This window comes from Hyla sarda, unplaced genomic scaffold, assembly GCF_029499605.1.
Source record: "Hyla sarda isolate aHylSar1 unplaced genomic scaffold, aHylSar1.hap1 scaffold_704, whole genome shotgun sequence".
Classification (NCBI taxonomy): domain Eukaryota; kingdom Metazoa; phylum Chordata; class Amphibia; order Anura; family Hylidae; genus Hyla; species Hyla sarda.
In genome coordinates, this window is record NW_026610723.1 from 126,689 (window position 1) to 150,735 (window position 24,047).

A 24,047-nucleotide genomic window follows, 5' to 3' on the forward strand; every position below is an offset into this window, starting at 1 on the left:
GCTGCTTCTGCTTCTGCTTGTGTCTGGCCCCTGTTGGAGCGTCCAGGCACAGGACTTCTGCTGCTGCTGACTAAATGGCCTCCTTAATTGGATCATTTGAGTAGCCAGCACACCTGTGCAGGTAGGGCATGACATGATAGGCAGCTGCCTTGATAGCGGGTGGGTGCTGAATGTTCCTAATTGACAAAATAAGATTAATGCTTATGAAGAAATATAAAATCTCATCCCTTCCCCAATATCGCGCCACACCCCTACCCCTTAATTCCCTGGTTGAACTTGATGGACATATGTCTTTTTTCGACCGTACTAACTATGTAACTATGTAACATAACATGGGGGGGGGTCTCCTGGCTGTTCACACAGGTGTGTCATTGCTGTACATTGACCATGCATTGCTTCTGTGGTATTGCAAAGGCAAAGACAAATGCTTCCAGCCATCCATTGCACTAATGGATTGGTCATCAGCTGGCTGTCTATGTCCCGCATCAATATAGACCAAAGTACAGAGGGTTAGGCTATGCTATTGTGCACCTACCTGATGCATCAGAAGGTGCGAGGCCCTTGCTAAATTCTGTGCACAGACTTTGAGATCTATGCTTTAGACTGTATCTAAACCTGCTCCAACATGGACTGACATTCTGGCCTACTTTCAGCCGATGCGACTTGTCTGTCGCTGAACAGTCGCTTTTTATGTATTCAGCACCTATGTATAATGTTGTAAAAATGCTCTAGAAGCTAAAGTCGCAGAAATGTCACACATATTTGGCCTGCAACTTTCTGTGCGACAAATTCAGACAGGAAAAATCAGTATAAATCCTTAGAAAATTATCCCCCAGTGTCTCCATCTGCTGGCGGTATTGAATAAGCATTGCTGCACTGATGGGGTATGCATTAGACGAAAAAAAAGAAGAAAAAGAAGAATAATACGCCCAGAAAAGAGGCGAAAAGGAGAAAAACGTAAAAAAACGTGAAAAAAAAGTAAGAGGAAGAGAAGGGAAAAAAAGGTGGAAATGGGTTTAAAAGTGATTTCGGCGGAGAAATATATATATATATATATATATATATATATATATATATATATATATATACGCGCACACACACACATAGATATAAACGTATTCTCCGTTGAGATATTGCAGCCGCTGCTGTGTCCAGGCCCAGGAGCCTTAGCACTGTGCTGTGATGTCACTCAATACCACTGACATCACTAGGTGTAAACAACATCTCTCCTTTGCTGTGTATGTGACTATGGAGCTGTTTGGTGATGTCGTCTATTACGGCCTTCATAGAAGCAACAGGAGATTGTTGCATCCATCTAGAACCCTCAGAACTACAGTGCTATGATGTCACTGACTTCCACAGGCCTTGCAGAGTGTAAACAACAACAACCCAGCTTTGTTGTGTATGTAACCATAGGGATTTGTGATGTCACCTAGAACCTTCACAGCAGCGACAGCTTTATGAGGAGCATCAGCACTGCTCTGCCTGAGCAGAACCATCACCGCCATAGGTTGTCAAATAACCCGGATTTAACCCACACAGGTAAGTCCAATGGGGTGCAGGCATGTCCTCTATGCTTACAGCTTCCCGTGGGTGTTGGTTTGATACCGTTTGGGGACAGCCAAGGAGGCATCTGCAGGCAACAAAGGTAGGTGTGTGCTTGTGTGTGTGTTTCCTATGCAGATCCTAAGCCCAGTGTCACATGCAAGTAGGAGGAGTAAGAAGGGTTCCTGGCAAATCCGGGTTATGGATTGCATTTAAAAAGGCCCCGTGGGAGTGCAATGGGCCCCTGTCTTGCTGCTTAGCAATAATGGTATGGGTTTAGGTTCTGCTGTGTGTACTGGTGGTTGACTGCCCCCCAGCCCAGAGTGTGCATGGAAAATTGTCTGGCAGCCTCCCTGACAGCAAGCAGTGATAGTGCCCATGAAGGGGACCTTGTTGGGCCCGCCCCTTTCACGGTTATCGCTTCTCGGCCTTTTGGCTAAGATCAAGTGTAGTATCTGTTCTTATCAGTTTAATATCTGATACGTCCCCTATCTGGGGACCATATATTAAATGGATTTTTGAGAACGGGGGCCGATTTCGAAGCTTGCTTCCGTCGCCCTATGCATTGACCCGATATGGCAGTATCTTCGGGTACAGTGCACCACCCCCTTACAGGGTTAAAAAGAAAGATTCCTACTTTCATTGCTACCTGCTTGCTGGCTAGCCAGCTAGCCAGCCCTGTGGGCCTTGCTGCTGCTGCAGCCAAAAAACAAAAGGTGGTGCTGCTGCTGCTTCTGCTTCTGCTTGTGTCTGGCCCCTGTTGGAGCGTCCAGGCACAGGACTTCTGCTGCTGCTGACTAAATGGCCTCCTTAATTGGATCATTTGAGTAGCCAGCACACCTGTGCAGGTAGGGCATGACATGATAGGCAGCTGCCTTGATAGCGGGTGGGTGCTGAATGTTCCTAATTGACAAAATAAGATTAATGCTTATGAAGAAATATAAAATCTCATCCCTTCCCCAATATCGCGCCACACCCCTACCCCTTAATTCCCTGGTTGAACTTGATGGACATATGTCTTTTTTCGACCGTACTAACTATGTAACTATGTAACATAACATGGGGGGGGGGGGGGTCTCCTGGCTGTTCACACAGGTGTGTCATTGCTGTACATTGACCATGCATTGCTTCTGTGGTATTGCAAAGGCAAAGACAAATGCTTCCAGCCATCCATTGCACTAATGGATTGGTCATCAGCTGGCTGTCTATGTCCCGCATCAATATAGACCAAAGTACAGAGGGTTAGGCTATGCTATTGTGCACCTACCTGATGCATCAGAAGGTGCGAGGCCCTTGCTAAATTCTGTGCACAGACTTTGAGATCTATGCTTTAGACTGTATCTAAACCTGCTCCAACATGGACTGACATTCTGGCCTACTTTCAGCCGATGCGACTTGTCTGTCGCTGAACAGTCGCTTTTTATGTATTCAGCACCTATGTATAATGTTGTAAAAATGCTCTAGAAGCTAAAGTCGCAGAAATGTCACACATATTTGGCCTGCAACTTTCTGTGCGACAAATTCAGACAGGAAAAATCAGTATAAATCCTTAGAAAATTATCCCCCAGTGTCTCCATCTGCTGGCGGTATTGAATAAGCATTGCTGCACTGATGGGGTATGCATTAGACGAAAAAAAAGAAGAAAAAGAAGAATAATACGCCCAGAAAAGAGGCGAAAAGGAGAAAAACGTAAAAAAACGTGAAAAAAAAGTAAGAGGAAGAGAAGGGAAAAAAAGGTGGAAATGGGTTTAAAAGTGATTTCGGCGGAGAAATATATATATATATATATATATATATATATATATATATATATATATATATATACGCGCACACACACACATAGATATAAACGTATTCTCCGTTGAGATATTGCAGCCGCTGCTGTGTCCAGGCCCAGGAGCCTTAGCACTGTGCTGTGATGTCACTCAATACCACTGACATCACTAGGTGTAAACAACATCTCTCCTTTGCTGTGTATGTGACTATGGAGCTGTTTGGTGATGTCGTCTATTACGGCCTTCATAGAAGCAACAGGAGATTGTTGCATCCATCTAGAACCCTCAGAACTACAGTGCTATGATGTCACTCACTTCCACAGGCCTTGCAGAGTGTAAACAACAACAACCCAGCTTTGTTGTGTATGTAACCATAGGGATTTGTGATGTCACCTAGAACCTTCACAGCAGCGACAGCTTTATGAGGAGCATCAGCACTGCTCTGCCTGAGCAGAACCATCACCACCATAGGTTGTCAAATAACCCGGATTTAACCCACACAGGTAAGTCCAATGGGGTGCAGGCATGTCCTCTATGCTTACAGCTTCCCGTGGGTGTTGGTTTGATACCGTTTGGGGACAGCCAAGGAGGCATCTGCAGGCAACAAAGGTAGGTGTGTGCTTGTGTGTGTGTTTCCTATGCAGATCCTAAGCCCAGTGTCACATGCAAGTAGGAGGAGTAAGAAGGGTTCCTGGCAAATCCGGGTTATGGATTGCATTTAAAAAGGCCCCGTGGGAGTGCAATGGGCCCCTGTCTTGCTGCTTAGTAATAATGGTATGGGTTTAGGTTCTGCTGTGTGTACTGGTGGTTGACTGCCCCCCAGCCCAGAGTGTGCATGGAAAATTGTCTGGCAGCCTCCCTGACAGCAAGCAGTGATAGTGCCCATGAAGGGGACCTTGTTGGGCCCGCCCCTTTCACGGTTATCGCTTCTCGGCCTTTTGGCTAAGATCAAGTGTAGTATCTGTTCTTATCAGTTTAATATCTGATACGTCCCCTATCTGGGGACCATATATTAAATGGATTTTTGAGAACGGGGGCCGATTTCGAAGCTTGCTTCCGTCGCCCTATGCATTGACCCGATATGGCAGTATCTTCGGGTACAGTGCACCACCCCCTTACAGGGTTAAAAAGAAAGATTACTACTTTCATTGCTACCTGCTTGCTGGCTAGCCAGCTAGCCAGCGCTGTGGGCCTTGCTGCTGCTGCAGCCAAAAAACAAAAGGTGGTGCTGCTGCTGCTTCTGCTGCTTCTGCTTCTGCTTGTGTCTGGCCCCTGTTGGAGCGTCCAGGCACAGGACTTCTGCTGCTGCTGACTAAATGGCCTCCTTAATTGGATCATTTGAGTAGCCAGCACACCTGTGCAGGTAGGGCATGACATGATAGGCAGCTGCCTTGATAGCGGGTGGGTGCTGAATGTTCCTAATTGACAAAATAAGATTAATGCTTATGAAGAAATATAAAATCTCATCCCTTCCCCAATATCGCGCCACACCCCTACCCCTTAATTCCCTGGTTGAACTTGATGGACATATGTCTTTTTTCGACCGTACTAACTATGTAACTATGTAACATAACATGGGGGGGGGGGGGGGGTCTCCTGGCTGTTCACACAGGTGTGTCATTGCTGTACATTGACCATGCATTGCTTCTGTGGTATTGCAAAGGCAAAGACAAATGCTTCCAGCCATCCATTGCACTAATGGATTGGTCATCAGCTGGCTGTCTATGTCCCGCATCAATATAGACCAAAGTACAGAGGGTTAGGCTATGCTATTGTGCACCTACCTGATGCATCAGAAGGTGCGAGGCCCTTGCTAAATTCTGTGCACAGACTTTGAGATCTATGCTTTAGACTGTATCTAAACCTGCTCCAACATGGACTGACATTCTGGCCTACTTTCAGCCGATGCGACTTGTCTGTCGCTGAACAGTCGCTTTTTATGTATTCAGCACCTATGTATAATGTTGTAAAAATGCTCTAGAAGCTAAAGTCGCAGAAATGTCACACATATTTGGCCTGCAACTTTCTGTGCGACAAATTCAGACAGGAAAAATCAGTATAAATCCTTAGAAAATTATCCCCCAGTGTCTCCATCTGCTGGCGGTATTGAATAAGCATTGCTGCACTGATGGGGTATGCATTAGACGAAAAAAAAGAAGAAAAAGAAGAATAATACGCCCAGAAAAGAGGCGAAAAGGAGAAAAACGTAAAAAAACGTGAAAAAAAAGTAAGAGGAAGAGAAGGGAAAAAAAGGTGGAAATGGGTTTAAAAGTGATTTCGGCGGAGAAATATATATATATATATATATATATATATATATATACGCGCACACACACACATAGATATAAACGTATTCTCCGTTGAGATATTGCAGCCGCTGCTGTGTCCAGGCCCAGGAGCCTTAGCACTGTGCTGTGATGTCACTCAATACCACTGACATCACTAGGTGTAAACAACATCTCTCCTTTGCTGTGTATGTGACTATGGAGCTGTTTGGTGATGTCGTCTATTACGGCCTTCATAGAAGCAACAGGAGATTGTTGCATCCATCTAGAACCCTCAGAACTACAGTGCTATGATGTCACTCACTTCCACAGGCCTTGCAGAGTGTAAACAACAACAACCCAGCTTTGTTGTGTATGTAACCATAGGGATTTGTGATGTCACCTAGAACCTTCACAGCAGCGACAGCTTTATGAGGAGCATCAGCACTGCTCTGCCTGAGCAGAACCATCACCGCCATAGGTTGTCAAATAACCCGGATTTAACCCACACAGGTAAGTCCAATGGGGTGCAGGCATGTCCTCTATGCTTACAGCTTCCCGTGGGTGTTGGTTTGATACCGTTTGGGGACAGCCAAGGAGGCATCTGCAGGCAACAAAGGTAGGTGTGTGCTTGTGTGTGTGTTTCCTATGCAGATCCTAAGCCCAGTGTCACATGCAAGTAGGAGGAGTAAGAAGGGTTCCTGGCAAATCCGGGTTATGGATTGCATTTAAAAAGGCCCCGTGGGAGTGCAATGGGCCCCTGTCTTGCTGCTTAGCAATAATGGTATGGGTTTAGGTTCTGCTGTGTGTACTGGTGGTTGACTGCCCCCCAGCCCAGAGTGTGCATGGAAAATTGTCTGGCAGCCTCCCTGACAGCAAGCAGTGATAGTGCCCATGAAGGGGACCTTGTTGGGCCCGCCCCTTTCACGGTTATCGCTTCTCGGCCTTTTGGCTAAGATCAAGTGTAGTATCTGTTCTTATCAGTTTAATATCTGATACGTCCCCTATCTGGGGACCATATATTAAATGGATTTTTGAGAACGGGGGCCGATTTCGAAGCTTGCTTCCGTCGCCCTATGCATTGACCCGATATGGCAGTATCTTCGGGTACAGTGCACCACCCCCTTACAGGGTTAAAAAGAAAGATTCCTACTTTCATTGCTACCTGCTTGCTGGCTAGCCAGCTAGCCAGCCCTGTGGGCCTTGCTGCTGCTGCAGCCAAAAAACAAAAGGTGGTGCTGCTGCTGCTTCTGCTGCTTCTGCTTCTGCTTGTGTCTGGCCCCTGTTGGAGCGTCCAGGCACAGGACTTCTGCTGCTGCTGACTAAATGGCCTCCTTAATTGGATCATTTGAGTAGCCAGCACACCTGTGCAGGTAGGGCATGACATGATAGGCAGCTGCCTTGATAGCGGGTGGGTGCTGAATGTTCCTAATTGACAAAATAAGATTAATGCTTATGAAGAAATATAAAATCTCATCCCTTCCCCAATATCGCGCCACACCCCTACCCCTTAATTCCCTGGTTGAACTTGATGGACATATGTCTTTTTTCGACCGTACTAACTATGTAACTATGTAACATAACATGGGGGGGGGGGGGTCTCCTGGCTGTTCACACAGGTGTGTCATTGCTGTACATTGACCATGCATTGCTTCTGTGGTATTGCAAAGGCAAAGACAAATGCTTCCAGCCATCCATTGCACTAATGGATTGGTCATCAGCTGGCTGTCTATGTCCCGCATCAATATAGACCAAAGTACAGAGGGTTAGGCTATGCTATTGTGCACCTACCTGATGCATCAGAAGGTGCGAGGCCCTTGCTAAATTCTGTGCACAGACTTTGAGATCTATGCTTTAGACTGTATCTAAACCTGCTCCAACATGGACTGACATTCTGGCCTACTTTCAGCCGATGCGACTTGTCTGTCGCTGAACAGTCGCTTTTTATGTATTCAGCACCTATGTATAATGTTGTAAAAATGCTCTAGAAGCTAAAGTCGCAGAAATGTCACACATATTTGGCCTGCAACTTTCTGTGCGACAAATTCAGACAGGAAAAATCAGTATAAATCCTTAGAAAATTATCCCCCAGTGTCTCCATCTGCTGGCGGTATTGAATAAGCATTGCTGCACTGATGGGGTATGCATTAGACGAAAAAAAAGAAGAAAAAGAAGAATAATACGCCCAGAAAAGAGGCGAAAAGGAGAAAAACGTAAAAAAACGTGAAAAAAAAGTAAGAGGAAGAGAAGGGAAAAAAAGGTGGAAATGGGTTTAAAAGTGATTTCGGCGGAGAAATATATATATATATATATATATATATATATATATATATATATACGCGCACACACACACATAGATATAAACGTATTCTCCGTTGAGATATTGCAGCCGCTGCTGTGTCCAGGCCCAGGAGCCTTAGCACTGTGCTGTGATGTCACTCAATACCACTGACATCACTAGGTGTAAACAACATCTCTCCTTTGCTGTGTATGTGACTATGGAGCTGTTTGGTGATGTCGTCTATTATGGCCTTCATAGAAGCAACAGGAGATTGTTGCATCCATCTAGAACCCTCAGAACTACAGTGCTATGATGTCACTCACTTCCACAGGCCTTGCAGAGTGTAAACAACAACAACCCAGCTTTGTTGTGTATGTAACCATAGGGATTTGTGATGTCACCTAGAACCTTCACAGCAGCGACAGCTTTATGAGGAGCATCAGCACTGCTCTGCCTGAGCAGAACCATCACCGCCATAGGTTGTCAAATAACCCGGATTTAACCCACACAGGTAAGTCCAATGGGGTGCAGGCATGTCCTCTATGCTTACAGCTTCCCGTGGGTGTTGGTTTGATACCGTTTGGGGACAGCCAAGGAGGCATCTGCAGGCAACAAAGGTAGGTGTGTGCTTGTGTGTGTGTTTCCTATGCAGATCCTAAGCCCAGTGTCACATGCAAGTAGGAGGAGTAAGAAGGGTTCCTGGCAAATCCGGGTTATGGATTGCATTTAAAAAGGCCCCGTGGGAGTGCAATGGGCCCCTGTCTTGCTGCTTAGCAATAATGGTATGGGTTTAGGTTCTGCTGTGTGTACTGGTGGTTGACTGCCCCCCAAGCCCAGAGTGTGCATGGAAAATTGTCTGGCAGCCTCCCTGACAGCAAGCAGTGATAGTGCCCATGAAGGGGACCTTGTTGGGCCCGCCCCTTTCACGGTTATCGCTTCTCGGCCTTTTGGCTAAGATCAAGTGTAGTATCTGTTCTTATCAGTTTAATATCTGATACGTCCCCTATCTGGGGACCATATATTAAATGGATTTTTGAGAACGGGGGCCGATTTCGAAGCTTGCTTCCGTCGCCCTATGCATTGACCCGATATGGCAGTATCTTTGGGTACAGTGCACCACCCCCTTACAGGGTTAAAAAGAAAGATTCCTACTTTCATTGCTACCTGCTTGCTGGCTAGCCAGCTAGCCAGCCCTGTGGGCCTTGCTGCTGCTGCAGCCAAAAAACAAAAGGTGGTGCTGCTGCTGCTTCTGCTGCTTCTGCTTCTGCTTGTGTCTGGCCCCTGTTGGAGCGTCCAGGCACAGGACTTCTGCTGCTGCTGACTAAATGGCCTCCTTAATTGGATCATTTGAGTAGCCAGCACACCTGTGCAGGTAGGGCATGACATGATAGGCAGCTGCCTTGATAGCGGGTGGGTGCTGAATGTTCCTAATTGACAAAATAAGATTAATGCTTATGAAGAAATATAAAATCTCATCCCTTCCCCAATATCGCGCGACACCCCTACCCCTTAATTCCCTGGTTGAACTTGATGGACATATGTCTTTTTTCGACCGTACTAACTATGTAACTATGTAACATAACATGGGGGGGGGGGGTCTCCTGGCTGTTCACACAGGTGTGTCATTGCTGTACATTGACCATGCATTGCTTCTGTGGTATTGCAAAGGCAAAGACAAATGCTTCCAGCCATCCATTGCACTAATGGATTGGTCATCAGCTGGCTGTCTATGTCCCGCATCAATATAGACCAAAGTACAGAGGGTTAGGCTATGCTATTGTGCACCTACCTGATGCATCAGAAGGTGCGAGGCCCTTGCTAAATTCTGTGCACAGACTTTGAGATCTATGCTTTAGACTGTATCTAAACCTGCTCCAACATGGACTGACATTCTGGCCTACTTTCAGCCGATGCGACTTGTCTGTCGCTGAACAGTCGCTTTTTATGTATTCAGCACCTATGTATAATGTTGTAAAAATGCTCTAGAAGCTAAAGTCGCAGAAATGTCACACATATTTGGCCTGCAACTTTCTGTGCGACAAATTCAGACAGGAAAAATCAGTATAAATCCTTAGAAAATTATCCCCCAGTGTCTCCATCTGCTGGCGGTATTGAATAAGCATTGCTGCACTGATGGGGTATGCATTAGACGAAAAAAAAGAAGAAAAAGAAGAATAATACGCCCAGAAAAGAGGCGAAAAGGAGAAAAACGTAAAAAAACGTGAAAAAAAAGTAAGAGGAAGAGAAGGGAAAAAAAGGTGGAAATGGGTTTAAAAGTGATTTCGGCGGAGAAATATATATATATATATATATATATATATATATATATATATATACGCGCACACACACACATAGATATAAACGTATTCTCCGTTGAGATATTGCAGCCGCTGCTGTGTCCAGGCCCAGGAGCCTTAGCACTGTGCTGTGATGTCACTCAATACCACTGACATCACTAGGTGTAAACAACATCTCTCCTTTGCTGTGTATGTGACTATGGAGCTGTTTGGTGATGTCGTCTATTACGGCCTTCATAGAAGCAACAGGAGATTGTTGCATCCATCTAGAACCCTCAGAACTACAGTGCTATGATGTCACTCACTTCCACAGGCCTTGCAGAGTGTAAACAACAACAACCCAGCTTTGTTGTGTATGTAACCATAGGGATTTGTGATGTCACCTAGAACCTTCACAGCAGCGACAGCTTTATGAGGAGCATCAGCACTGCTCTGCCTGAGCAGAACCATCACCGCCATAGGTTGTCAAATAACCCGGATTTAACCCACACAGGTAAGTCCAATGGGGTGCAGGCATGTCCTCTATGCTTACAGCTTCCCGTGGGTGTTGGTTTGATACCGTTTGGGGACAGCCAAGGAGGCATCTGCAGGCAACAAAGGTAGGTGTGTGCTTGTGTGTGTGTTTCCTATGCAGATCCTAAGCCCAGTGTCACATGCAAGTAGGAGGAGTAAGAAGGGTTCCTGGCAAATCTGGGTTATGGATTGCATTTAAAAAGGCCCCGTGGGAGTGCAATGGGCCCCTGTCTTGCTGCTTAGCAATAATGGTATGGGTTTAGGTTCTGCTGTGTGTACTGGTGGTTGACTGCCCCCCAGCCCAGAGTGTGCATGGAAAATTGTCTGGCAGCCTCCCTGACAGCAAGCAGTGATAGTGCCCATGAAGGGGACCTTGTTGGGCCCGCCCCTTTCACGGTTATCGCTTCTCGGCCTTTTGGCTAAGATCAAGTGTAGTATCTGTTCTTATCAGTTTAATATCTGATACGTCCCCTATCTGGGGACCATATATTAAATGGATTTTTGAGAACGGGGGCCGATTTCGAAGCTTGCTTCCGTCGCCCTATGCATTGACCCGATATGGCAGTATCTTCGGGTACAGTGCACCACCCCCTTACAGGGTTAAAAAGAAAGATTCCTACTTTCATTGCTACCTGCTTGCTGGCTAGCCAGCTAGCCAGCCCTGTGGGCCTTGCTGCTGCTGCAGCCAAAAAACAAAAGGTGGTGCTGCTGCTGCTTCTGCTGCTTCTGCTTCTGCTTGTGTCTGGCCCCTGTTGGAGCGTCCAGGCACAGGACTTCTGCTGCTGCTGACTAAATGGCCTCCTTAATTGGATCATTTGAGTAGCCAGCACACCTGTGCAGGTAGGGCATGACATGATAGGCAGCTGCCTTGATAGCGGGTGGGTGCTGAATGTTCCTAATTGACAAAATAAGATTAATGCTTATGAAGAAATATAAAATCTCATCCCTTCCCCAATATCGCGCCACACCCCTACCCCTTAATTCCCTGGTTGAACTTGATGGACATATGTCTTTTTTCGACCGTACTAACTATGTAACTATGTAACATAACATGGGGGGGGGGGGGGTCTCCTGGCTGTTCACACAGGTGTGTCATTGCTGTACATTGACCATGCATTGCTTCTGTGGTATTGCAAAGGCAAAGACAAATGCTTCCAGCCATCCATTGCACTAATGGATTGGTCATCAGCTGGCTGTCTATGTCCCGCATCAATATAGACCAAAGTACAGAGGGTTAGGCTATGCTATTGTGCACCTACCTGATGCATCAGAAGGTGCGAGGCCCTTGCTAAATTCTGTGCACAGACTTTGAGATCTATGCTTTAGACTGTATCTAAACCTGCTCCAACATGGACTGACATTCTGGCCTACTTTCAGCCGATGCGACTTGTCTGTCGCTGAACAGTCGCTTTTTATGTATTCAGCACCTATGTATAATGTTGTAAAAATGCTCTAGAAGCTAAAGTCGCAGAAATGTCACACATATTTGGCCTGCAACTTTCTGTGCGACAAATTCAGACAGGAAAAATCAGTATAAATCCTTAGAAAATTATCCCCCAGTGTCTCCATCTGCTGGCGGTATTGAATAAGCATTGCTGCACTGATGGGGTATGCATTAGACGAAAAAAAAGAAGAAAAAGAAGAATAATACGCCCAGAAAAGAGGCGAAAAGGAGAAAAACGTAAAAAAACATGAAAAAAAAGTAAGAGGAAGAGAAGGGAAAAAAAGGTGGAAATGGGTTTAAAAGTGATTTCGGCGGAGAAATATATATATATATATATATATATATATATATATGTATATATATATACGCGCACACACACACATAGATATAAACGTATTCTCCGTTGAGATATTGCAGCCGCAGCTGTGTCCAGGCCCAGGAGCCTTAGCACTGTGCTGTGATGTCACTCAATACCACTGACATCACTAGGTGTAAACAACATCTCTCCTTTGCTGTGTATGTGACTATGGAGCTGTTTGGTGATGTCGTCTATTATGGCCTTCATAGAAGCAACAGGAGATTGTTGCATCCATCTAGAACCCTCAGAACTACAGTGCTATGATGTCACTCACTTCCACAGGCCTTGCAGAGTGTAAACAACAACAACCCAGCTTTGTTGTGTATGTAACCATAGGGATTTGTGATGTCACCTAGAACCTTCACAGCAGCGACAGCTTTATGAGGAGCATCAGCACTGCTCTGCCTGAGCAGAACCATCACCGCCATAGGTTGTCAAATAACCCGGATTTAACCCACACAGGTAAGTCCAATGGGGTGCAGGCATGTCCTCTATGCTTACAGCTTCCCGTGGGTGTTGGTTTGATACCGTTTGGGGACAGCCAAGGAGGCATCTGCAGGCAACAAAGGTAGGTGTGTGCTTGTGTGTGTGTTTCCTATGCAGATCCTAAGCCCAGTGTCACATGCAAGTAGGAGGAGTAAGAAGGGTTCCTGGCAAATCCGGGTTATGGATTGCATTTAAAAAGGCCCCGTGGGAGTGCAATGGGCCCCTGTCTTGCTGCTTAGCAATAATGGTATGGGTTTAGGTTCTGCTGTGTGTACTGGTGGTTGACTGCCCCCCAGCCCAGAGTGTGCATGGAAAATTGTCTGGCAGCCTCCCTGACAGCAAGCAGTGATAGTGCCCATGAAGGGGACCTTGTTGGGCCCGCCCCTTTCACGGTTATCGCTTCTTGGCCTTTTGGCTAAGATCAAGTGTAGTATCTGTTCTTATCAGTTTAATATCTGATACGTCCCCTATCTGGGGACCATATATTAAATGGATTTTTGAGAACGGGGGCCGATTTCGAAGCTTGCTTCCGTCGCCCTATGCATTGACCCGATATGGCAGTATCTTTGGGTACAGTGCACCACCCCCTTACAGGGTTAAAAAGAAAGATTCCTACTTTCATTGCTACCTGCTTGCTGGCTAGCCAGCTAGCCAGCCCTGTGGGCCTTGCTGCTGCTGCAGCCAAAAAACAAAAGGTGGTGCTGCTGCTGCTTCTGCTGCTTCTGCTTCTGCTTGTGTCTGGCCCCTGTTGGAGCGTCCAGGCACAGGACTTCTGCTGCTGCTGACTAAATGGCCTCCTTAATTGGATCATTTGAGTAGCCAGCACACCTGTGCAGGTAGGGCATGACATGATAGGCAGCTGCCTTGATAGCGGGTGGGTGCTGAATGTTCCTAATTGACAAAATAAGATTAATGCTTATGAAGAAATATAAAATCTCATCCCTTCCCCAATATCGCGCCACACCCCTACCCCTTAATTCCCTGGTTGAACTTGATGGACATATGTCTTTTTTCGACCGTACTAACTATGTAACTATGTAACATAACATGGGGGGGGGGGGGGTCTCCTGGCTGTTCACACAGGTGTGTCATTGCTGTACATTGACCATGCATTGCTTCTGTGGTATTGCAAAGGCAAAGACAAATGCTTCCAGCCATCCATTGCACTAATGGATTGGTCATCAGCTGGCTGTCTATGTCCCGCATCAATATAGACCAAAGTACAGAGGGTTAGGCTATGCTATTGTGCACCTACCTGATGCATCAGAAGGTGCGAGGCCCTTGCTAAATTCTGTGCACAGACTTTGAGATCTATACTTTAGACTGTATCTAAACCTGCTCCAACATGGACTGACATTCTGGCCTACTTTCAGCCGATGCGACTTGTCTGTCGCTGAACAGTCGCTTTTTATGTATTCAGCACCTATGTATAATGTTGTAAAAATGCTCTAGAAGCTAAAGTCGCAGAAATGTCACACATATTTGGCCTGCAACTTTCTGTGCGACAAATTCAGACAGGAAAAATCAGTATAAATCCTTAGAAAATTATCCCCCAGTGTCTCCATCTGCTGGCGGTATTGAATAAGCATTGCTGCACTGATGGGGTATGCATTAGACGAAAAAAAAGAAGAAAAAGAAGAATAATACGCCCAGAAAAGAGGCGAAAAGGAGAAAAACGTAAAAAAACGTGAAAAAAAAGTAAGAGGAAGAGAAGGGAAAAAAAGGTGGAAATGGGTTTAAAAGTGATTTCGGCGGAGAAATATATATATATATATATATATATATATATATATATATATATACGCGCACACACACACATAGATATAAACGTATTCTCCGTTGAGATATTGCAGCCGCTGCTGTGTCCAGGCCCAGGAGCCTTAGCACTGTGCTGTGATGTCACTCAATACCACTGACATCACTAGGTGTAAACAACATCTCTCCTTTGCTGTGTATGTCACTATGGAGCTGTTTGGTGATGTCGTCTATTACGGCCTTCATAGAAGCAACAGGAGATTGTTGCATCCATCTAGAACCCTCAGAACTACAGTGCTATGATGTCACTCACTTCCACAGGCCTTGCAGAGTGTAAACAACAACAACCCAGCTTTGTTGTGTATGTAACCATAGGGATTTGTGATGTCACCTAGAACCTTCACAGCAGCGACAGCTTTATGAGGAGCATCAGCACTGCTCTGCCTGAGCAGAACCATCACCGCCATAGGTTGTCAAATAACCCGGATTTAACCCACACAGGTAAGTCCAATGGGGTGCAGGCATGTCCTCTATGCTTACAGCTTCCCGTGGGTGTTGGTTTGATACCGTTTGGGGACAGCCAAGGAGGCATCTGCAGGCAACAAAGGTAGGTGTGTGCTTGTGTGTGTGTTTCCTATGCAGATCCTAAGCCCAGTGTCACATGCAAGTAGGAGGAGTAAGAAGGGTTCCTGGCAAATCCGGGTTATGGATTGCATTTAAAAAGGCCCCGTGGGAGTGCAATGGGCCCCTGTCTTGCTGCTTAGCAATAATGGTATGGGTTTAGGTTCTGCTGTGTGTACTGGTGGTTGACTGCCCCCCAGCCCAGAGTGTGCATGGAAAATTGTCTGGCAGCCTCCCTGACAGCAAGCAGTGATAGTGCCCATGAAGGGGACCTTGTTGGGCCCGCCCCTTTCACGGTTATCGCTTCTCGGCCTTTTGGCTAAGATCAAGTGTAGTATCTGTTCTTATCAGTTTAATATCTGATACGTCCCCTATCTGGGGACCATATATTAAATGGATTTTTGAGAACGGGGGCCGATTTCGAAGCTTGCTTCCGTCGCCCTATGCATTGACCCGATATGGCAGTATCTTCGGGTACAGTGCACCACCCCCTTACAGGGTTAAAAAGAAAGATTCCTACTTTCATTGCTACCTGCTTGCTGGCTAGCCAGCTAGCCAGCCCTGTGGGCCTTGCTGCTGCTGCAGCCAAAAAACAAAAGGTGGTGCTGCTGCTGCTTCTGCTGCTTCTGCTTCTGCTTGTGTCTGGCCCCTGTTGGAGCGTCCAGGCACAGGACTTCTGCTGCTGACTAAATGGCCTCCTTAATTGGATCATTTGAGTAGCCAGCACACCTGTGCAGGTAGAGCATGACATGATAGGCAGCTGCCTTGATAGCGGGTGGGTGCTGAATGTTCCTAATTGACAAAATAAGATTAATGCTTATGAAGAAATATAAAATCTCATCCCTTCCCCAATATCGCGCCACACCCCTACCCCTTAATTCCCTGGTTGAACTTGATGGACATATGTCTTTTTTCGACCGTACTAACTATGTAACTATGTAACATAACATGGGGGGGGGGGGGGGTCTCCTGGCTGTTCACACAGGTGTGTCATTGCTGTACATTGACCATGCATTGCTTCTGTGGTATTGCAAAGGCAAAGACAAATGCTTCCAGCCATCCATTGCACTAATGGATTGGTCATCAGCTGGCTGTCTATGTCCCGCATCAATATAGACCAAAGTACAGAGGGTTAGGCTATGCTATTGTGCACCTACCTGATGCATCAGAAGGTGCGAGGCCCTTGCTAAATTCTGTGCACAGACTTTGAGATCTATGCTTTAGACTGTATCTAAACCTGCTCCAACATGGACTGACATTCTGGCCTACTTTCAGCCGATGCGACTTGTCTGTCGCTGAACAGTCGCTTTTTATGTATTCAGCACCTATGTATAATGTTGTAAAAATGCTCTAGAAGCTAAAGTCGCAGAAATGTCACACATATTTGGCCTGCAACTTTCTGTGCGACAAATTCAGACAGGAAAAATCAGTATAAATCCTTAGAAAATTATCCCCCAGTGTCTCCATCTGCTGGCGGTATTGAATAAGCATTGCTGCACTGATGGGGTATGCATTAGACGAAAAAAAAGAAGAAAAAGAAGAATAATACGCCCAGAAAAGAGGCGAAAAGGAGAAAAATGTAAAAAAACGTGAAAAAAAAGTAAGAGGAAGAGAAGGGAAAAAAAGGTGGAAATGGGTTTAAAAGTGATTTCGGCGGAGAAATATATATATATATATATATATATATATATATATATATATATATATATATATATATATACGCGCACACACACACATAGATATAAACGTATTCTCCGTTGAGATATTGCAGCCGCTGCTGTGTCCAGGCCCAGGAGCCTTAGCACTGTGCTGTGATGTCACTCAATACCACTGACATCACTAGGTGTAAACAACATCTCTCCTTTGCTGTGTATGTGACTATGGAGCTGTTTGGTGATGTCGTCTATTACGGCCTTCATAGAAGCAACAGGAGATTGTTGCATCCATCTAGAACCCTCAGAACTACAGTGCTATGATGTCACTCACTTCCACAGGCCTTGCAGAGTGTAAACAACAACAACCCAGCTTTGTTGTGTATGTAACCATAGGGATTTGTGATGTCACCTAGAACCTTCACAGCAGCGACAGCTTTATGAGGAGCATCAGCACTGCTCTGCCTGAGCAGAACCATCACTGCCATAGGTTGTCAAATAACCCGGATTTAACCCACACAGGTAAGTCCAATGGGGTGCAGGCATGTCCTCTATGCTTACAGCTTCCCGTGGGTGTTGGTTTGATACCGTTTGGGGACAGCCAAGGAGGCATCTGCAGGCAACAAAGGTAGGTGTGTGCTTGTGTGTGTGTTTCCTATGCAGATCCTAAGCCCAGTGTCACATGCAAGTAGGAGGAGTAAGAAGGGTTCCTGGCAAATCCGGGTTATGGATTGCATTTAAAAAGGCCCCGTGGGAGTGCAATGGGCCCCTGTCTTGCTGCTTAGCAATAATGGTATGGGTTTAGGTTCTGCTGTGTGTACTGGTGGTTGACTGCCCCCCAGCCCAGAGTGTGCATGGAAAATTGTCTGGCAGCCTCCCTGACAGCAAGCAGTGATAGTGCCCATGAAGGGGACCTTGTTGGGCCCGCCCCTTTCACGGTTATCGCTTCTCGGCCTTTTGGCTAAGATCAAGTGTAGTATCTGTTCTTATCAGTTTAATGCTGGTGGGGATGGGTGCTGCATGGAGGATGCAGGTGTACCAGGGCTTTCCGGGGCTGGTTCTGAGGAATCAGCTCGACGGCTGCCCCGATGTGACCTGTTCCCTCCGGGTCTCGCCATGAGGCTGAGAGGGTCTAGAGCCGAGGTACTTTTGTGCCTCGGGGAGTGGTGACCCCGAGGTGCCGAAACTCACTGGGAGAATAGACTCACTGAGTTGAAGCACGGGCACCATAATCTCTTCACCTTGTGGCACTCACCTCTTGATTCCCGGCCTTCTGGCTAGGATCAGAGAAATTTTTATAGATCCGGCCGGATGTCCGGGCAGTATATCTGCACACATTCACTTATTTATTTCTTTTTTGTCTCACTGTGTCACTTTTTGCGTGTTGTGTGTTCACAGGATTTGTCAGGATGCGGTAGCCCTTCTGGGTGTCCCTCCTGGCGGTCTAGGGGAGGTGTGTGTGGCCATTAGGTTCCGCACCTCCCTGCAAACACCCCGGGTACTCCTGCTTTGGCAGGGTACCTACCGTAATCGGCTCTGCGGGCAGATACCTTGGCTAACGCCAAGGGGGATGCCGGGAGCATTTGTGGTCCCCTAGTAGCTTCGGCGAAAAGGGACATCGAACCTGGAACCTCGCAGGTACCTTTTGGTCCGGAGGCGAAGGGTAAGGTTTGTTGGGGGGCCTCTCTCCTATCGGAGAAGGGCTTGCGATAGACCGCATCCTTTGTGCACGTTTTTTTTAGTGTAACACGTTTGCACTTTTTCTTGCACTTTGGGTGAATCGAAAGCACGTTCCTCGGCTTTAGATAAAAAAAAAAAAAAAAAAAATCTGTTCTTATCAGTTTAATATCTGATACGTCCCCTATCTGGGGACCATATATTAAATGGATTTTTGAGAACGGGGGCCGATTTCGAAGCTTGCTTCCGTCGCCCTATGCATTGACCCGATATGGCAGTATCTTCGGGTACAGTGCACCACCCCCTTACAGGGTTAAAAAGAAAGATTCCTACTTTCATTGCTACCTGCTTGCTGGCTAGCCAGCTAGCCAGCCCTGTGGGCCTTGCTGCTGCTGCAGCCAAAAAACAAAAGGTGGTGCTGCTGCTGCTTCTGCTGCTTCTGCTGCTTCTGCTTCTGCTTGTGTCTGGCCCCTGTTGGAGCGTCCAGGCACAGGACTTCTGCTGCTGCTGACTAAATGGCCTCCTTAATTGGATCATTTGAGTAGCCAGCACACCTGTGCAGGTAGGGCATGACATGATAGGCAGCTGCCTTGATAGCGGGTGGGTGCTGAATGTTCCTAATTGACAAAATAAGATTAATGCTTATGAAGAAATATAAAATCTCATCCCTTCCCCAATATCGCGCCACACCCCTACCCCTTAATTCCCTGGTTGAACTTGATGGACATATGTCTTTTTTCGACCGTACTAACTATGTAACTATGTAACATAACATGGGGGGGGGGGTCTCCTGGCTGTTCACACAGGTGTGTCATTGCTGTACATTGACCATGCATTGCTTCTGTGGTATTGCAAAGGCAAAGACAAATGCTTCCAGCCATCCATTGCACTAATGGATTGGTCATCAGCTGGCTGTCTATGTCCCGCATCAATATAGACCAAAGTACAGAGGGTTAGGCTATGCTATTGTGCACCTACCTGATGCATCAGAAGGTGCGAGGCCCTTGCTAAATTCTGTGCACAGACTTTGAGATCTATGCTTTAGACTGTATCTAAACCTGCTCCAACATGGACTGACATTCTGGCCTACTTTCAGCCGATGCGACTTGTCTGTCGCTGAACAGTCGCTTTTTATGTATTCAGCACCTATGTATAATGTTGTAAAAATGCTCTAGAAGCTAAAGTCGCAGAAATGTCACACATATTTGGCCTGCAACTTTCTGTGCGACAAATTCAGACAGGAAAAATCAGTATAAATCCTTAGAAAATTATCCCCCAGTGTCTCCATCTGCTGGCGGTATTGAATAAGCATTGCTGCACTGATGGGGTATGCATTAGACGAAAAAAAAGAAGAAAAAGAAGAATAATACGCCCAGAAAAGAGGCGAAAAGGAGAAAAACGTAAAAAAACGTGAAAAAAAAGTAAGAGGAAGAGAAGGGAAAAAAAGGTGGAAATGGGTTTAAAAGTGATTTCGGCGGAGAAATATATATATATATATATATATATATATATATATATATATATATACGCGCACACACACACATAGATATAAACGTATTCTCCGTTGAGATATTGCAGCCGCTGCTGTGTCCAGGCCCAGGAGCCTTAGCACTGTGCTGTGATGTCACTCAATACCACTGACATCACTAGGTGTAAACAACATCTCTCCTTTGCTGTGTATGTGACTATGGAGCTGTTTGGTGATGTCGTCTATTACGGCCTTCATAGAAGCAACAGGAGATTGTTGCATCCATCTAGAACCCTCAGAACTACAGTGCTATGATGTCACTCACTTCCACAGGCCTTGCAGAGTGTAAACAACAACAACCCAGCTTTGTTGTGTATGTAACCATAGGGATTTGTGATGTCACCTAGAACCTTCACAGCAGCGACAGCTTTATGAGGAGCATCAGCACTGCTCTGCCTGAGCAGAACCATCACCGCCATAGGTTGTCAAATAACCCGGATTTAACCCACACAGGTAAGTCCAATGGGGTGCAGGCATGTCCTCTATGCTTACAGCTTCCCGTGGGTGTTGGTTTGATACCGTTTGGGGACAGCCAAGGAGGCATCTGCAGGCAACAAAGGTAGGTGTGTGCTTGTGTGTGTGTTTCCTATGCAGATCCTAAGCCCAGTGTTACATGCAAGTAGGAGGAGTAAGAAGGGTTCCTGGCAAATCCGGGTTATGGATTGCATTTAAAAAGGCCCCGTGGGAGTGCAATGGGCCCCTGTCTTGCTGCTTAGCAATAATGGTATGGGTTTAGGTTCTGCTGTGTGTACTGGTGGTTGACTGCCCCCCAGCCCAGAGTGTGCATGGAAAATTGTCTGGCAGCCTCCCTGACAGCAAGCAGTGATAGTGCCCATGAAGGGGACCTTGTTGGGCCCGCCCCTTTCACGGTTATCGCTTCTCGGCCTTTTGGCTAAGATCAAGTGTAGTATCTGTTCTTATCAGTTTAATATCTGATACGTCCCCTATCTGGGGACCATATATTAAATGGATTTTTGAGAACGGGGGCCGATTTCGAAGCTTGCTTCCGTCGCCCTATGCATTGACCCGATATGGCAGTATCTTCGGGTACAGTGCACCACCCCCTCACAGGGTTAAAAAGAAAGATTCCTACTTTCATTGCTACCTGCTTGCTGGCTAGCCAGCTAGCCAGCCCTGTGGGCCTTGCTGCTGCTGCAGCCAAAAAACAAAAGGTGGTGCTGCTGCTGCTTCTGCTGCTTCTGCTGCTTCTGCTTCTGCTTGTGTCTGGCCCCTGTTGGAGCGTCCAGGCACAGGACTTCTGCTGCTGCTGACTAAATGGCCTCCTTAATTGGATCATTTGAGTAGCCAGCACACCTGTGCAGGTAGGGCATGACATGATAGGCAGCTGCCTTGATAGCGGGTGGGTGCTGAATGTTCCTAATTGACAAAATAAGATTAATGCTTATGAAGAAATATAAAATCTCATCCCTTCCCCAATATCGCGCCACACCCCTACCCCTTAATTCCCTGGTTGAACTTGATGGACATATGTCTTTTTTCGACCGTACTAACTATGTAACTATGTAACATAACATGGGGGGGGGGGTCTCCTGGCTGTTCACACAGGTGTGTCATTGCTGTACATTGACCATGCATTGCTTCTGTGGTATTGCAAAGGCAAAGACAAATGCTTCCAGCCATCCATTGCACTAATGGATTGGTCATCAGCTGGCTGTCTATGTCCCGCATCAATATAGACCAAAGTACAGAGGGTTAGGCTATGCTATTGTGCACCTACCTGATGCATCAGAAGGTGCGAGGCCCTTGCTAAATTCTGTGCACAGACTTTGAGATCTATGCTTTAGACTGTATCTAAACCTGCTCCAACATGGACTGACATTCTGGCCTACTTTCAGCCGATGCGACTTGTCTGTCGCTGAACAGTCGCTTTTTATGTATTCAGCACCTATGTATAATGTTGTAAAAATGCTCTAGAAGCTAAAGTCGCAGAAATGTCACACATATTTGGCCTGCAACTTTCTGTGCGACAAATTCAGACAGGAAAAATCAGTATAAATCCTTAGAAAATTATCCCCCAGTGTCTCCATCTGCTGGCGGTATTGAATAAGCATTGCTGCACTGATGGGGTATGCATTAGACGAAAAAAAAGAAGAAAAAGAAGAATAATACGCCCAGAAAAGAGGCGAAAAGGAGAAAAACGTAAAAAAACGTGAAAAAAAAGTAAGAGGAAGAGAAGGGAAAAAAAGGTGGAAATGGGTTTAAAAGTGATTTCGGCGGAGAAATATATATATATATATATATATATATATATATATATATATATATATATACGCGCACACACACACATAGATATAAACGTATTCTCCGTTGAGATATTGCAGCCGCTGCTGTGTCCAGGCCCAGGAGCCTTAGCACTGTGCTGTGATGTCACTCAATACCACTGACATCACTAGGTGTAAACAACATCTCTCCTTTGCTGTGTATGTGACTATGGAGCTGTTTGGTGATGTCGTCTATTACGGCCTTCATAGAAGCAACAGGAGATTGTTGCATCCATCTAGAACCCTCAGAACTACAGTGCTATGATGTCACTCACTTCCACAGGCCTTGCAGAGTGTAAACAACAACAACCCAGCTTTGTTGTGTATGTAACCATAGGGATTTGTGATGTCACCTAGAACCTTCACAGCAGCGACAGCTTTATGAGGAGCATCAGCACTGCTCTGCCTGAGCAGAACCATCACCGCCATAGGTTGTCAAATAACCCGGATTTAACCCACACAGGTAAGTCCAATGGGGTGCAGGCATGTCCTCTATGCTTACAGCTTCCCGTGGGTGTTGGTTTGATACCGTTTAAGGGACAGCCAAGGAGGCATCTGCAGGCAACAAAGGTAGGTGTGTGCTTGTGTGTGTGTTTCCTATGCAGATCCTAAGCCCAGTGTCACATGCAAGTAGGAGGAGTAAGAAGGGTTCCTGGCAAATCCGGGTTATGGATTGCATTTAAAAAGGCCCCGTGGGAGTGCAATGGGCCCCTGTCTTGCTGCTTAGCAATAATGGTATGGGTTTAGGTTCTGCTGTGTGTACTGGTGGTTGACTGCCCCCCAGCCCAGAGTGTGCATGGAAAATTGTCTGGCAGCCTCCCTGACAGCAAGCAGTGATAGTGCCCATGAAGGGGACCTTGTTGGGCCCGCCCCTTTCACGGTTATCGCTTCTCGGCCTTTTGGCTAAGATCAAGTGTAGTATCTGTTCTTATCAGTTTAATATCTGATACGTCCCCTATCTGGGGACCATATATTAAATGGATTTTTGAGAACGGGGGCCGATTTCGAAGCTTGCTTCCGTCGCCCTATGCATTGACCCGATATGGCAGTATCTTCGGGTACAGTGCACCACCCCCTTACAGGGTTAAAAAGAAAGATTCCTACTTTCATTGCTACCTGCTTGCTGGCTAGCCAGCTAGCCAGCCCTGTGGGCCTTGCTGCTGCTGCAGCCAAAAAACAAAAGGTGGTGCTGCTGCTGCTTCTGCTTCTGCTTGTGTCTGGCCCCTGTTGGAGCGTCCAGGCACAGGACTTCTGCTGCTGCTGACTAAATGGCCTCCTTAATTGGATCATTTGAGTAGCCAGCACACCTGTGCAGGTAGGGCATGACATGATAGGCAGCTGCCTTGATAGCGGGTGGGTGCTGAATGTTCCTAATTGACAAAATAAGATTAATGCTTATGAAGAAATATAAAATCTCATCCCTTCCCCAATATCGCGCCACACCCCTACCCCTTAATTCCCTGGTTGAACTTGATGGACATATGTCTTTTTTCGACCGTACTAACTATGTAACTATGTAACATAACATGGGGGGGGGGGGGGGGGGTCTCCTGGCTGTTCACACAGGTG

At 46.3% G+C, this 24,047-nt stretch overlaps 10 non-coding genes and 1 pseudogene across 10 annotated transcripts; all 11 read left to right on the top strand.

Moving 5' to 3' along the window:
* Positions 1-1,961: 1,961 nt before the first annotated feature.
* Positions 1,962-2,152, top strand: LOC130344103 (U2 spliceosomal RNA). The gene has a single exon (XR_008883201.1). It is a non-coding gene; the product is annotated as a U2 spliceosomal RNA (small nuclear RNA).
* Positions 2,153-4,242: 2,090 nt separating this feature from the next.
* Positions 4,243-4,433, top strand: LOC130344106 (U2 spliceosomal RNA). The gene has a single exon (XR_008883203.1). It is a non-coding gene; the product is annotated as a U2 spliceosomal RNA (small nuclear RNA).
* A 2,083-nt stretch (positions 4,434-6,516) lies between these two features.
* Positions 6,517-6,707, top strand: LOC130344107 (U2 spliceosomal RNA). The gene has a single exon (XR_008883204.1). It is a non-coding gene; the product is annotated as a U2 spliceosomal RNA (small nuclear RNA).
* Positions 6,708-8,796: 2,089 nt separating this feature from the next.
* Positions 8,797-8,987, top strand: LOC130344046 (U2 spliceosomal RNA). Its single transcript, XR_008883153.1, has one exon. It is a non-coding gene; the product is annotated as a U2 spliceosomal RNA (small nuclear RNA).
* A 2,087-nt stretch (positions 8,988-11,074) lies between these two features.
* LOC130344108 (U2 spliceosomal RNA) lies at positions 11,075-11,265 on the top strand. Its single transcript, XR_008883205.1, has one exon. It is a non-coding gene; the product is annotated as a U2 spliceosomal RNA (small nuclear RNA).
* A 2,093-nt stretch (positions 11,266-13,358) lies between these two features.
* On the top strand, positions 13,359-13,549 carry LOC130344047 (U2 spliceosomal RNA). Its single transcript, XR_008883154.1, has one exon. It is a non-coding gene; the product is annotated as a U2 spliceosomal RNA (small nuclear RNA).
* A 2,089-nt stretch (positions 13,550-15,638) lies between these two features.
* LOC130344109 (U2 spliceosomal RNA) lies at positions 15,639-15,829 on the top strand. The gene has a single exon (XR_008883206.1). It is a non-coding gene; the product is annotated as a U2 spliceosomal RNA (small nuclear RNA).
* Positions 15,830-17,932: 2,103 nt separating this feature from the next.
* On the top strand, positions 17,933-18,091 carry LOC130344057 (U2 spliceosomal RNA; annotated as a pseudogene).
* A 694-nt stretch (positions 18,092-18,785) lies between these two features.
* On the top strand, positions 18,786-18,971 carry LOC130344055 (U2 spliceosomal RNA). Its single transcript, XR_008883158.1, has one exon. It is a non-coding gene; the product is annotated as a U2 spliceosomal RNA (small nuclear RNA).
* Positions 18,972-21,068: 2,097 nt separating this feature from the next.
* On the top strand, positions 21,069-21,259 carry LOC130344043 (U2 spliceosomal RNA). Its single transcript, XR_008883149.1, has one exon. It is a non-coding gene; the product is annotated as a U2 spliceosomal RNA (small nuclear RNA).
* A 2,102-nt stretch (positions 21,260-23,361) lies between these two features.
* Positions 23,362-23,552, top strand: LOC130344110 (U2 spliceosomal RNA). The gene has a single exon (XR_008883207.1). It is a non-coding gene; the product is annotated as a U2 spliceosomal RNA (small nuclear RNA).
* The last annotated feature ends 495 nt before the right edge of the window (positions 23,553-24,047 follow it).